Source organism: Chroicocephalus ridibundus, chromosome 4, assembly GCF_963924245.1.
Source record: "Chroicocephalus ridibundus chromosome 4, bChrRid1.1, whole genome shotgun sequence".
NCBI lineage: Eukaryota > Metazoa > Chordata > Aves > Charadriiformes > Laridae > Chroicocephalus > Chroicocephalus ridibundus.
The window spans coordinates 8,323,672-8,338,350 of NC_086287.1; the positions used below are offsets into that span (position 1 = coordinate 8,323,672).

Consider the following 14,679-nt stretch of genomic DNA (forward strand, 5'->3'; position numbering starts at 1 on the left):
CTCCAAAGAAAGACTTTTGAAGCGGAATTCTAGTCACTTCTTCCTGTCAGTAACTTTGTTCTCATGATGTAACTCTTCACATGATAAGCACCTAAAATCACAACTACTTTTCCAAATTGTGTGCATAGTGTTACACTCACCTTATTCAAGTTTGCAGATTCAATGTTTCAGTATGCATATATCCAGTTACTCAGTAGTTTTGCTCTAATACAAACTGGATGCATTCTCACTTTTGGGCACACATAATGGCACACACAAGTTTGAAAGTCAAATTTTCAGTAACTGATAAAGGTCAGTGATGTTAGGTACCAAGAACCATCATTAGTCATCTTCTGCTTAAGATGCTAAGCGGATGTTCTCGATACTGCCTTTGACTCAAATGCACAACAGCATGTGTCTTTTTTAAAAGTCCTCAGCTGAAGGACATATGGCAAAAGCTAGTTAGTGCACGGCATGACTATGAAATGCTCAAATTCTGCAGTGAAGAAGACAGCATAAAAACCTTCTGAAGGACTTACAACTCTGGTTCTCTTTGGAAAAAACTATGTTATATGAGTAAGTCCCTCCAGATCAGAAAAAGGTACCATAAAGTTTATAAATAAGCTATCACTGATATTTTTAAATGCTTCTTTAGCTGGCTTTCCACCTCTGCTGAGCACAACGCTGAGTCTATTTTACTGCTCTTTGAGCAAGAATAAAAAATATAAAAATGAAATTGATATTGTGACAAGAAGAAATGCACATATGAGTAATGAAACTCACAAAGTCTGTTTTCAATGTAGAACAAAAGATAATTTCCCCTTTCACCTCTTCAGCTCAGACAGCCTCTGGCATTTATTGAGCTCAATGTTTTGATTTCAAGTAATGTTTTTCTTTGCCTGGATGAGAATGACCTTTATGTGGCACCTGCACTAAAGTAAAATTCATTGGGAAACCAAGGCCAGACAGATTTTCCCGGTGAACACTTCAAGTTTCCAAAACAAATCATGTTGTAATTCATCGTAGCCAATACTTTCAGGAATGCAGCTTTAGTTATCTAAATTAAAATCTCCACAAGTCAGGTTTTCTACATCTAATTTACTCTTTAGTACACTAGAGTGTCCTCAGATAGCTCAACAGAATAAGCTATGAGTCTGTGTAACAGTTGTCTGAAGTGAGGTTCTGAAATTCCACCTAGCTTGTAAGACTTCCTGCATTTGAACAGTCCTTTCTAAATACATAGTTCTTTTATGAAAGAGACAAACTCTAAATGACAAACGGGCGTTTCAACATAAGAACCATTCTCATTTGCCTACATAGCATTAACAGCAGCAATGAATTCATGCAAATCAAAGGTCTTGTGGCTTCCCATTATCTTTATGATACAGGTATCCTGAAGTCTATTCAACTCCAGTGTAATTTAAAAACATTTCTGGGCTACGTCCCTTTCAGGGAAGTTGACAAGAAATGAAATTCCCACATATGTGGGAATGCCTTAAAACCAAATATCTTCAAATGTTTGAAAACGAAGCACAAGACTTATAAGTGAGGATTTAACCCTGAAGCACCATCTGCAGGACTGTATATGTTTTCCGAGGTCATATAAATTCTGTCAAATTTCTATCAATCACAGGCATCTATTTAGATGTTTTAGTTGTCCTAGCTTCCCACAAAAGCGATATTGTATGTCCTTTCTGGAAAACACAAAACATAGACACACAAAACATACATCTGTTAAGTGTAACCCTTAAGAAAGATAAAGTAGATAAATTTTAAGATTAGAAAAACTGACCAAGCAGCAGTACATCAGAAAGGGAATCTCTGAGTTCTAGTGATTGACAATGAAATTATGACTCAACCATATATTGTTGCAGACACGTAAAATCTCATCCTAAGATCTATTAATAGGGGACTAAAACAAGCTATAAAACAGAGGAAGAGGGTTTTTTTCTCATTCCATCAACACTGGTAAGTTTTCAACTTAAACAGCATGCCCAATCTGAGAGTTTCCCTCTTCAATTACAAGGTTTCTCAGAAACTAAGGCTACATAATTAAAAACTTAACAAAGATTGACTTTACATTCAACAGAGCAAAGTAAAGCATATATTCAGCTGCAAATCCCTAAACACAATGCATGTACACCAGCTGTGACAATCCACTGCATACTCTTCACTTATTTAAAATCAAGAAAGAGCATACTCAAAAAAGTGGGGGTAAAGAATGTAGAAGAAAAACATTTTAAATGGTGCTTTTCTACATAGTTCTTATACTGGATTAAACCCAAATTATATTTTGAGGACTATCTCTGATTTCCGATTTATTTTTTTTTTTAAATCAAGTGTATCTCAAACTTCAAAAATGGAAACATAGGTCCAGGCACAGGCCTAACCTGAACAATCAGACAGCAATCTCATCATATTTTAGTAGTGTGATTATTTATTAATAATTATTTTAAAGTGAAATATAATATCTATAAAAGACTCTTTGAAAGCAGAAACAGTACGGAAGCTGAAACAGTCCATTTTCCTGAACAATAAGTCAGTAAAACAAGGAGCAGAGCAAAGCCTAAGGTTGTTTTTAAAAATTTGGCCATAATCCTTTTTCAATCCCACCAAAAAGAAAAGTTTCAATAGCTATAACATTCTGAAACAGCTGTAGTACCAGATATTCTGATTTCAAAAAAAAAACCCAAATCCTGTCTATAAGCAAACTACCCTTCAGTTTCCAGGGAAATACTCTTTAAGTGGGGATGGCAAGATTCTCCTTGAATAGGATACTATGACAGTATTCTCTGACTTTAAAATGCACCCCAGCATTAGTCATAAGAAGTTAGATCCTTTTTATTTCAATGGATAGGGATCTTAGCCTCGGAATCTTCCACTGATCTTTCTCATCCTGTCGAAGGCTCAGAAAGACTGCAAGCTGACATGATTCTGGAGGGAAGGGAATTTTCCTTTTAATTCCCACAGGTCTTTTTTAGGAGTCCTACTGCTCTCTGAATCAACCCTTACAGTATTCAGAAAATAACCTTATAGAAGTGTCTCAAACAGTATGAATAGCTAGGATATTAATAACTGAAAAACCTCCTTCTCAGCTCACAGAATGCTAACAAGCAAACTAGACTGATTTATCTGGTGATTTTACCCCACAGACTGTTTCAGAATATTTCCAAGGGAAGTGGTAAAGACTCAATATTTGAAATCCTATCAGTCTTAGCCATTGTGATGGATCACCGAAATTAAGTAGCATAATTCTTTTTCCGCTGAAGAATGTTGAATCTTACAAAGAATCTTTTGGGCACCACTAAGTATGGGTATAAATAGGAAGTTCCCCATGTATGATAATTTCCACATAAAGATACCATCAAATAAGGGCAGAGAAGCATACACAGAACAACAGAGATACCAGGCACACCATACCACCTCAGCTGAGAGGGCATTTCATATTCATAGAAACAATATTTACCTGTTTACCTACTTTCACTCAAGTGAGTGATGCAGTTATTGTGTACTAAGAATGCAACAGAAAGTCCGTGGAGAAGTAAGCATTGCTGTTTGATCTATACTATAAATACCTTCTGCATACATTTATGTCACATAAGTGTATCATTGTGTATGTTTTAGCTGCAGAACTTCCCAAGAACATGCCTTACCCCAAGTGACACTGTGCCACAGTGACACATTTGACAGAAGGAAAAAATGAAGATAAAGAATGTTTATTTGTCAGTGATTATGTTAACATCAAATAGTAAAAGGCATGGAAAAGTAATAATCTTCTGGACTTTTTATAGATAATAGATTGATGAAGAATGCTGCTGCCTTGCTTGCCAATCTAACTATATTTTTGCTCTTTGCAACCTTCTAATGACTGTCCCTTCTCTATTGCATTAACCATAAGCTATTTGCCATCACTTTCAGACTCTTTATGATTGATCCTTCCTACCCATCATCTCTCATCAAGTATTTAGAGGCCTCCAATCAAGCTATAGTGACAGCTTCCATCATCTAGCTGTTAATTTTCCAGACAAGCACCTCTATACTTTCTGTCAAGTTAAGAGTTGACATATCCAAAAGGCACTTTCTGGTTCTCCTTTGTATCTTCCCTTAAAATTCTCCTTTGCTATGATGCCAATAAGAATAATATTGTGGTGTATGAAAATAGACACTAACATGTTGATCAAGAATATTAAATTGTCTCCTTGACAACCTGTCTATAAGAACCTTTATGTTATTTTAAAGCCATGAATTATTTACTCCTCTTGATAATGCTTTAGAGCTTGGTGGTTTAGTCTATCTCTTATGACAAGGCAAATGTGCAGGTCTCCCTCTAGGCTAAAGGGAAAGCACTCAGCAAACACACAAAATTTGTTACTCGTTTTAATCTACAGTAATATAACAACAACTCCACAAGATGGCATTACACTACACCCAGGTGGAGCGATACGAGGCACTGGCACACACTCACTCTCTTGACCGCTTATTTTCAGGAAAGATTCGGTATTTATCAAATCATCTGTAAATAGCCAGCATGCAGAAAGCTGACATCCCAATCCCTACTCTTGAAAGTAACATGAGAAAACATATAAAGGAAATGAAAACACAGAACAGTAAAAACTACATTTTTTCCTTTTAGAAAACACAGAGTAGTCACTTCATAGATGATATTTTATACAGAAAAAACTGCACATGAGCAATCTATAGGATGCTATAGGCTTGTTGTCACTGCAGAATCAGTTCAATTACATTCTGAGCACTGATACTCACTCAGTTCCTACAGTTCTCTAGCTGAAGCAATGTTTTTCACTCAAGCTGACTGGCCCATGAGGGGTGCAGGCTGACATTTCAGTATAGTGAAAATTAGCGTAGCACTGAAATAGCAACTCAGCCTCTCTGTGCAGTTAATAAAAGTATCCAGCTAGCTCAAGAAATGCAGCGCAATTTGATGTTCTCCTGAGAGTCAAATAAATTCCTCTTAAATTATGCTCAGTGCAGATGATGCATACTACCTCTGCATTAGCAACATGGCATTATGAGATTTCAGGGGCCTATTCCAGATAAGCCAGTACCACACCAAGATTGAGACAGTATCTTCTCAGAGGCTTTGCCAGAAAGCAGTCTTGAAGGATGCATGCAGAGGCTGAGAGATAATTCTACAGCAGGAGAAAGATCCTATGAACTATAATATCTCATAGACTGAGCAAGATAATCTAGGCAGCTAGAACTATTCCAGGTCTCTAATTCTTCCTGCACTATTTCCAGATAAAATAGATTTGTATCGGAGCTGTCACTTGTTTAGACATTGTCCTGCTCAATGGTACATAGAGTCATGGAATCAGCAGTACAGTGTGCACTAAACTCCCGGTGTCATGAAAGTCTCATATCCCCCAACAAAAAAAGCACTAAAAAACCTAACTAATGTAATCTACCTCTTTCCCAGAGATCAAGTGATAGGAGAATCTATTAAAACAAATACCCATGGCAGCATCTGCTTTATTGTTTCATCTGAAGCACTGCAGGCCAGATGTAATTCAAAGCCACCTGCTGACTTCAATGGTCTCTGGATCAAGCCTTAGCTGAGGAAGAGTTTTCAGTTATCTCTTTAACAAGGCACTTGGTTGATTACCAGCCCTCCTGCCTGTTACTCTAATGGGAATGCTTTTATTTTTATGCTTCCCAGGGCAGCAGATAGGCTTGTACAATCATCAGCAAGAAAACTTAAAAAAAAAAAAAAAGCAGCATCCACTAGTGTAATTACATTGCTCAGTTGTTACAGAAGATCCAGTAACTTCACTGGGGGCAGATCCTCATTTCCAGTTCAAGCTATCATCGTAGCAATTGAAATGGTGATTCTAACAGAAAGGTTGATCTTTTAGAGTGTGGCTTTCTCCAAGTACCAAAAAAATACTGAGGTTAAAAAAAAAATAACACAGAAGCCAACAGTGTGAAAAAGTAATAGTTCTGAAGACTTTCTGAACTGAACGGAGGTCAGGGAATCTTAAAAAAGAGATTGCAGAATTTCCGCGAGCTGCAACATACAATACGACCTCACTGCTCAGAAGATATTTGTTGGATTAAAAAACACTGAGAAGGGCGTTAAGGGGATATCAGTTACGAAGAATTAGAATTTTGTAAAAAGGACAAACTACATCTAAATACAGCAGCACTATATTCCCCACCAGGAAGACTACAATTAGTGTGTAGGGCGGAAAGAATGGTCTGAGGCCATTTTGGGTAGTAACGTAGCAACCAGCCTGAGTCGCTCACGCCAGTCTAGCCCTTATCTCATGCTATGCTTCCAAGAAAACTATGTGCGTTAACATCTTTCTTCCCAACTGTAGTGGAAAATGATGAAATGAAAGTTGATACAAAAGGCTGGACAAATGCAATGGGTCTTGCTTTCTGAGGAATAAACATAGGACTAAAGAAGAAAACTGCTCAGAATATTTCTTCTTTGCGACTATAAGGGTCACTTGTCACACTTCAAATAAAATATGGTATGTTTTCTGTAAATTCATAATAAATTATTAGATTTTATGCATTAGATGTCTCATGAGAAGATCTGAATTATTTTGCAAAGGACCAAGCTTAAATTCTCATGACCATATTCACATCACATTTATGTTGCTATAAATCTAGAAAAACTTTTCAAATTACATTTGACTACTGGAATTCTGCCCTTGGCTGCAGTGGCTTAAGCAGTCCTTAATAAAATTGATACAGAAACTGAAATTAACATTAAAAATTGATGAATCACAAGATGCTTAAACTAAAGAAAACGTATCTCTAAAAAGTTTGGATTTGTGTGTGTGTGTGTGTTTGATAGCACAGAAAGCCATAAATGCCTCTTCAGATTTAATCTAAATTTAATTTTATTTGCATTGTAAAGAACCAATGAAAGGTGCCAATGATCAAAAAAATGAACTGTGGGTTAGGATTTAGGGCTAGCATCATTATCAAAGTGCTGTTCACGTGGAAAAAAAGTACAAATCATGTATTTCTACTTATAAGGTCTGGCATCAGTCTGCTATTTACTCCATATCTTTTTATGTCTGACAAAAAACACACTTTCACTGTCTGTGCCAGAGAGTTATATCCAACAGAAGGCTGAGCTTGAATCTTCAATGTTTTACATGCTGTAAATTACCACTTGTGACACTATAGCTTGATTCTTAAGTTTTAAAATTGGGCCATGGCAACCAGAAAAAAATTTATATTTTAGATGTAGACTCTTGACTGGGATTTTTGTTTTGTCTCCATTACACTACTACTACAAATATTACTGCTCAGAATACTGTTATACTTAAAAGAATAGAAAGGATGATTTTCACAATGATACAATGTTGTGATTAAAAGTACCTCTAAAGATGAAATGTAAATGGGCTGATATTACTTATTCCCTTTGAAGTTATCCATGCTGCCTGTCACGCAGAAAACTTTTCATTCACAAACCATTTTTTTTCCTTTCTGCTTCATCATACATTTGATATCACCACCAATAGAGAAAGAAACCGATACTGTTCCATAAATTATGCATCGAAGGGTCAAGTCTGTTGCCCCAGGAAAGACAGGACAATAACATCCCTTAATTTAACTACTGTGCATACAAGAGCCTTTCTTGCAAAGAAACTGTTGTCTGTGCTGTCTCAGCATGGATCATCCAGTTAGCAACTCAGAAAGAACTCTGACAACACACTTGGAATACAACATAAATTCGCACTAAGAACAGAATTGGGAACAAAGAGGAGTAATGGTTACTCACTCTAGTTTAATACATATGATCAACACAAATGAATAAATCCACTTATTTTACAGAGGCTTTAAAGATACAGATGAAATCTATGCTAAAATTTCATTGTCTCTAAAGAAAGTTGTAAGTAAACCTAATTTTGATTACACCGAAGAATATGCAACTTCTTCAAAAGTAACAAAGCGACAGAAAATAAAACGTGTTCTATATATGAGCAAGCAAAGTCTACAGCTAGCTAAAATACAGCCAGGTACAGTAGAATCTCATTCATGTTTATAAAACACATGTTCCAGCTCAACAAGAAGTTTTGTGTTTGATCAGGAATTATTTTTTTTTATGTTTTAATAAATATAGGAAATAAAATTGAATGACCTTAAAGATCCCTTCTGAATTTATCATCTTTGACTCTATGAGCCTATTTATATCTGTGAAAGACAATAAAAAAATCACTAGCAAATTCAAACCGCCTATTCATTCACTCCTAATACTCGTCGAGTCCTTTTTTTTCAGTGGCCACCAAGCTTAACCCTTCAGATAGCAGGCAGTGGCTTTTATCCTCCTTGAAACCTTTTTTCAATAATTGTAAATAACTGCAACAGAAGAAAGTAGGAGTACTGGGCCCAAATTATTACATTCTAGCAAAACAAGATGATGTGCTGACATTTCTTTCCCTTTAACAACATAAATTATATGATATTATCTCTCTCCTGCAATTGATGTTCAAATGAGTGACTGGGAACATAATGGAAAATATAATTATATGGGTATGGCAACACATAATTAGTAGGGTAAAAGTGGTAAATCTCATGTAAGTACTGCAGGCCAATCCAAATTGTCTGGTTCCTGGTATTTGAAAACCCCACCCACCCATCTTAGTAATTTGAACTGAATATTTGATTGCAGATTCACTCTAATAACCCTCTTTAGGCTTTTCTTGGTTTCCTCAGAATTTAGAAATAAATTAATTTGTCTATTGAATAAATATCCACCCCTATCTGCTTTGATTGCTGCATATATGTAATGGACTTTTAAATTACAATTTTAACCTGATCCTTCTTTTTTATGCCCCCCTTCAACGCCATGATTTCTGTTTTTCTTTTTTTACTACAGAACACTGAAATAAACTTATTTCATAAAGATTTAAGTAGTCCCAATTAATTTATCACTATATCTAAAATGCAATGATAGTCAGAATTTTCTGATAATGCCGAATACCGTTTCACAAGTTTTAAACATACCCAGTTTAAAATCTAGCATCACCTGGTATAAAATGAAACATTCAACTTCAAATCAGAAATCTACTATATATGTAACTGCTGATGCCTTGATTTTGCCATGTGACACACATGGACTTTTAGAGCATCACCAGCAAGAACTGAATGGGAAAAGATTTGCCAGAAGTGCACAGCAAAGAGGTAACTGCGGTGATTTATCAGCTTATAGCCAATACTAAGCATGTTGCTCTGGGAGACCACAAAGTAACACACTGATGGAGTATCAACACGTGACTGCTGACGCACCTCTGATTTGTTCATTAAGGCCTGCAAGAAAAAAATCAAGTCACTGCTTCCGTCACTTTCATCCCTGTAATGGGTCTTGTATAACGCATCTCAAGAGCATTTGAGCTGGCTTCTCTTGTATTCTTGGCCCTCTCCATTTGTGAACTTTAGTGACATTTCTGAAGACCATAAGAGAGGGAATAAAGTAAAGCTTGGCATATTGAACCATAATTCAGTGCTATCAAAGATTCCTGCACAAAGAGAAATCATTCTTCTATACAAACTGCTGCCAACAATTGCTTTTCACTGCTACAAAAAGCTACAAAAGCGTTCTACTCAAGGGCAAACAGATCCTTGTGGGGAGACTTAACTAAAAGCATGATTTGCACAACATTTTGAAACCATTTGAGGTGTAGACTGTTAGTACAATGAACAGTCAGGGAACAGTCTGAAAATTTTCGCTTCTGTTTGAATTGCTGTGTTTTAGCAGCACGTACCTTCTTCTTGAGTTTTCTCACCCCAGTTTGTTCATAGCCAAAATGTTTGGGGTAAAAATTGTGTGGATCAAGACACTTGAAATTTAATTTCTTAGCTTATGATTATGTAACATTTCAATATGAATAAGGTATTGTACAATTCTGTTTGCAAATTTCATAAAGTCCTGTGAAAAGCTCAATAAAGGCCACAGCCTCAGCCTCTGTTTTCTCTAATACAACAACAGCGTGATTTATCTTTTCTTCCCCCAGTTCCGAGCATGCATTATTATTATTCTCAAATCCACAGCCAGTTATCTCCAAACTGTTTTCCACTTGCTGCCTTGTGTTTTCTTGAAGCGGTTGTTTTGACTAACAAGAGTCTTTGTAGAGTTTGATACAACCACTGGTCTTATCTAATGTTTTAATTCTTACATGCCTATATTCTGGGCTCTCAGTATTCATAAAACAGCACAAAAACACAGAAAAAAGTGCACAGTTGGTGATCAGAAGAGTATTCTGTACCACCTACTCAACAAATGACGACTACTTCATAAACTAAAGGGAAAGCAATCACTGTACTGAGTTTTCTCATACTCGCTTCCTAAGGTGAAAACATATTACTTTTCTGCTATTTTCCCTGTTTTAAGAAACCAGTATACCTTGACTGCCAGAAGGACCAAGGCCAGATTTCTTATACATTATGACTTTATCAAGTGAAGTTAACTAGAGGGGAAAAATTTGCACTAAATTCAGAGGTCTGGTCTCTTCTGTTACCACCATTTATTTTGCTTCTACCTTTTTTGCTGTTTACATCTTTCTGTTTCCACCCTTTCTTCCCCAGTCCTTGAGTCTTACTATCTTGCATTCTCAGTTCATATCAAACTTAGGTTCTCGGTCAGTCCTCAATGTTCCTCCATTTATTCTGTCCCAGACCAGCTAGTCTCTCATGTTTTCTTACATTATCTTTTCCCCTTCTGTTCATCTTACTAAATTCTGGCATAAATTCTTTCTGCTCTAACATCTGCTTTAGCTTCTCTGAGCTAAACATTTTGCAAAGCCCAGAAAGTTTTCCCACAGGGTTGCCCTGTACAGGCATCAGCCTACTTGGGCTTCTGCTTAAAAAAAGATATTTCAGACACCACTTGGTGCTTGGGGAGACAAGAGCCTGAAAAGGATTGGATAGTATATACAGTTTTTCTATGCAAATGACTATAACATAGCACATTACCTCTTTTCTATTAGTCATGGTGCTATCTGGAGAGTAAAGAAACATAAAAATAATTAATAACCATCCTAGTTGGTGGCATAAATAATCTATTCCCATGCAAACGCAAAATCTTTCTTCTACTTTTTTATGTTCGCCATTATTTTCTGACGGTTTCCACTATTAAAGACAAAAATACTAAATCAGTGCTAAGACACAAAACCACACTGAAAACAAACCGTTAAATACAAGTCTGACCTAACTCCAGAATACTCACCCTGATCCAAGCACAGTACACAGTGACCATATTTCACTTCAGAAAATTAGCTTCCCCTCCTTCAGCAAAGAGCCACCAAAAGAATGTAGCACTGTGTTGAGTACGAGTTACCTCATGGGAACAAACACAGAACAAAGCAGACGCTTTTGTGTACTTCACTGCATTATACCACTCCTAAGAGTTTGTGGCTACTAAAAGAAAAAACACATTCAGAGACATCTGATAAATATAAAAAACATGAATTTATGAGAAGATATTCTCCCGAGACAGAAAACTGTAATTCCATTGCATGTCCCTTACTTGAGGAGCCACTAATCTGAGAAAGGATGAGCCTGCACAGTGGGGTCTTTCAAGTCTCTCTGCATTTTGAGAAGATTCAGATTAAAAACAACCGTAAAGAGGCTGTATGGACATAATATATGTAAACTTCAAAACAAAGGAAAAGAAAGCAATATAAAACACCATAAATGTAGAGATTACACAAAAGAAAAGGAAATTACACAAAAGGAAAATAACATTTCAGTCACAGTCCATTAAAGTGCATAAATAAGGCAAAATGACATGAATTCAAGGTGACAAATGGCCCAAATGTTTGTCTCCTATAGCTGGAGGATAATAAAGACAGGAAAACAAAACAAAATAAAGCATGTACAGAAAGGAGAATATTCATAGAATCACAGAATCATTTAGGTTGGAAAAGACCCTTGGGATCATCGAGTCCAACCATCATCTCCACTCTACAAAGTTCTCCCTTACACCATATCCCTTAACACCACATCTAAATGAGTCTTAAACACATCCAGGGATGGTGACTCCACCACCTCCCTGGGCAGCCTATTCCAGTGTCTAACCACTCTTTCCGTGAAGAATTCACGGAAAAAACATTCGTTTCCAATGAATGAAAAAACATTCATTTCCAATGTCTGAAAAATCAGCCTTTTAACTCCCCCCTTCATAAGCCTGAGAAGTCTTTTCATTAGCATACTTCACAGTGTCACTACAAAATATGAATATTTTGTAACTAAAATTAATGTATGTAACTCAATCCTACCCACATTTCTTTAAGCACAACCGTGGGCTCTGCAAGCACTTCCCAGCTTCCAGATCCTGACTACATCAGTGGCCACCATCCCATCCTTCTCTTTCAAACAAACCCAGACACGGTTAGAGCTGTCACACATTCCAGCAGGTCCCTCAGTTTGGACAATCCGAAACTATACCAAGCACACCGGAGAACATTCTTGCTCTGCAGTACGGACAAGACCCTCTATTATCTGCATACAACGTGTGAACTTTGGTATTCAGGTATTCAGTTTACCATGTACATATAAAAGAGGATGTAAGTGTTGGGAATGGGAAGAGTATCTTGCTTACCAAACTCTTAAGGTGATTTATGGCCCTTTCTTAAGTCTGCTCTTCAGAGGTCTTGGAGAAACAAACACCCTGAACCAATACCCATAAAAAAAAATTCTGAAGTATAATTTGAGAGTGAATGTTCAACAAAGATCTGATTCTACAGTGGCACTCTAACAACATGGCAGTTCTGCCCAAACAGTAAAACAAATAAAAGATTAGCAAAAGATTTGCCTCATCAGAACTATTCAAAATGCCATACATGAGAACTTAAGAATCAGATATTAACTGCATAAGAGAAAAAGGCACCTGCTCCTTTGAAAATAAAAACCGGGAAAGTACCAGGAGATTTGTTCAAAGCAACTAGCAATTGTGTTACAATGGGAAACCTCCAATGATGTATAGCTGAGTAGATACCAGCTAGACAAGCAGATAAAGAGAATTTTGTTCACGCTAAAAAATGAGAAACTGGAGTCTTGATGCAATGGTATTACTCCTGATATCAGAACCGTTCTTTATACTTCAGGGCTGCACGAAGCAGATTTCAGAAGCAGAATTAAACCCATGACATCATGAAATCATCGTTTCCTTAGGATTTCAGTCACCACTAAGCATGTTTTTATCAACTATGCAAAAGCACGTACACTTCCAAACATAACCAGATTTGGAGGAGGTTGGATGTCTCAGTAATTACAAAACATCTCAGTGAATTTAAAAGAAGTCCCTACCACCAAAAAAAATAAATTAAATATCTTGCTGACGACTAGGAGAAGAGATAAGAGCATATTCTATCCTCAGTCGCACAGAAACACTGACGATCCTACAGAAGTAAAACATTAACACAGTATACTGACAATAAAAAATTGGTACTAACAATCAAAGCATGAATAAACAAGAAGGAGCAAAGCAATTCAATTGTCTGAGAATGGCACAAAGCTGTTCCAAAGTAAGAAACTGAAGAAAATCCACAGAATCACAGAATGTTCTAAACAATTTACTAACTATTAAAGTTCAGGAAAAACTGTGGACTCTGCAAATATAAATTTACTTAAATGGTGAATATTTTTTTTCCACAGTAATTGTGTTTATAGGGCATAGTAAATTCACATTATGACACAAGAAACAAAACCTCTGAGATATGATAGTGACAAAGATTTCTTAGAAAACAAGGAATGCTTATATCAGAAATATTATTGGGGAAAAGCAGAATTTTATCAGAAATCAACCGTCAGACTTACATGCTGTGACTGCCTCCAAGACAGACAGGAGAAAACCTTTACAGCTAAAATGACAGCAGGTCATTATTGTGAAACTAGTATGCAACTTATCCAGGGGAAAAAACTGAAAAAGAGCACTGGAAGTTGGTAATGAAAAAAGAAGAATATCAAGACATGAATAAGTAAACTCGGCTCATGGTATGAGCTGCCTTAACAAGCCATTTGAGGATATTTTAGAAGTTGTTCAGACATAGTGAAAAAAACAGACTCTGGAACCCTGGAATCTCAAAGCAACTCACTACTGAGCCTGCACCCTGGGCCTAAAGCAACTCCAGCTGATCCAGGGAACCAGGGGTTAGATACACACATAGGACCTTACCTCAGTGCTTTGACAGCATGTGGTGACTCACTGAGAGGCCCTAATGACCAGGACCTTCCTCTTCCCCTCAGCTACAATGTTGGCACTGGAATGACACTAAAAAACCTAGAGAAACAAGAAGTCTCAATGAAGTATACAATGTCATTCCCTCCTCCCTCCATAAAGAAATTTTAACTGCATGTTCCATGGTGTCACCATCTTTCTTGGTCTATAGCTTTCAATAAAGGCATAAGAGGAAAATTTCTCATGTGAAAAATACAAGCTTATAATTACTGTCAAAACTAAGAAACTTTTCCTAGGTCGTCTTTAGGATAGTTACATCTTTTCAGTTTGGTAATAGCTTTCTTTTGTCAGTAAAGCTGCTGGTATTAACTCATATTCATTACCTGAGATGTCCTCTTTTTAGTATGTTACTTGGAGTCAATAAAAGCTATAAAGAAAACTGCTGCTGTAACTTATAAACTACTGTACAACACTCTTGATGCACTGTAGATTGACTGACTTGTAAATTGGTTTGTTCCAGCATAATAAGTAATAGTATTGGTTTG

General features: G+C 36.6%; 1 long non-coding RNA gene across 3 annotated transcripts in view; it reads right to left on the minus strand.

Moving 5' to 3' along the window:
* Window positions 1-14,679, minus strand: part of LOC134514677 (uncharacterized) — a 61,972-nt gene that overhangs the window by 39,713 nt on the left and 7,580 nt on the right. For all 3 annotated transcript variants that reach the window (XR_010070766.1, XR_010070765.1, XR_010070764.1), the window contains one exon: window positions 14,132-14,236. This is a non-coding gene — a long non-coding RNA (uncharacterized LOC134514677). The remainder of the gene's footprint in view (window positions 1-14,131; window positions 14,237-14,679) is intronic.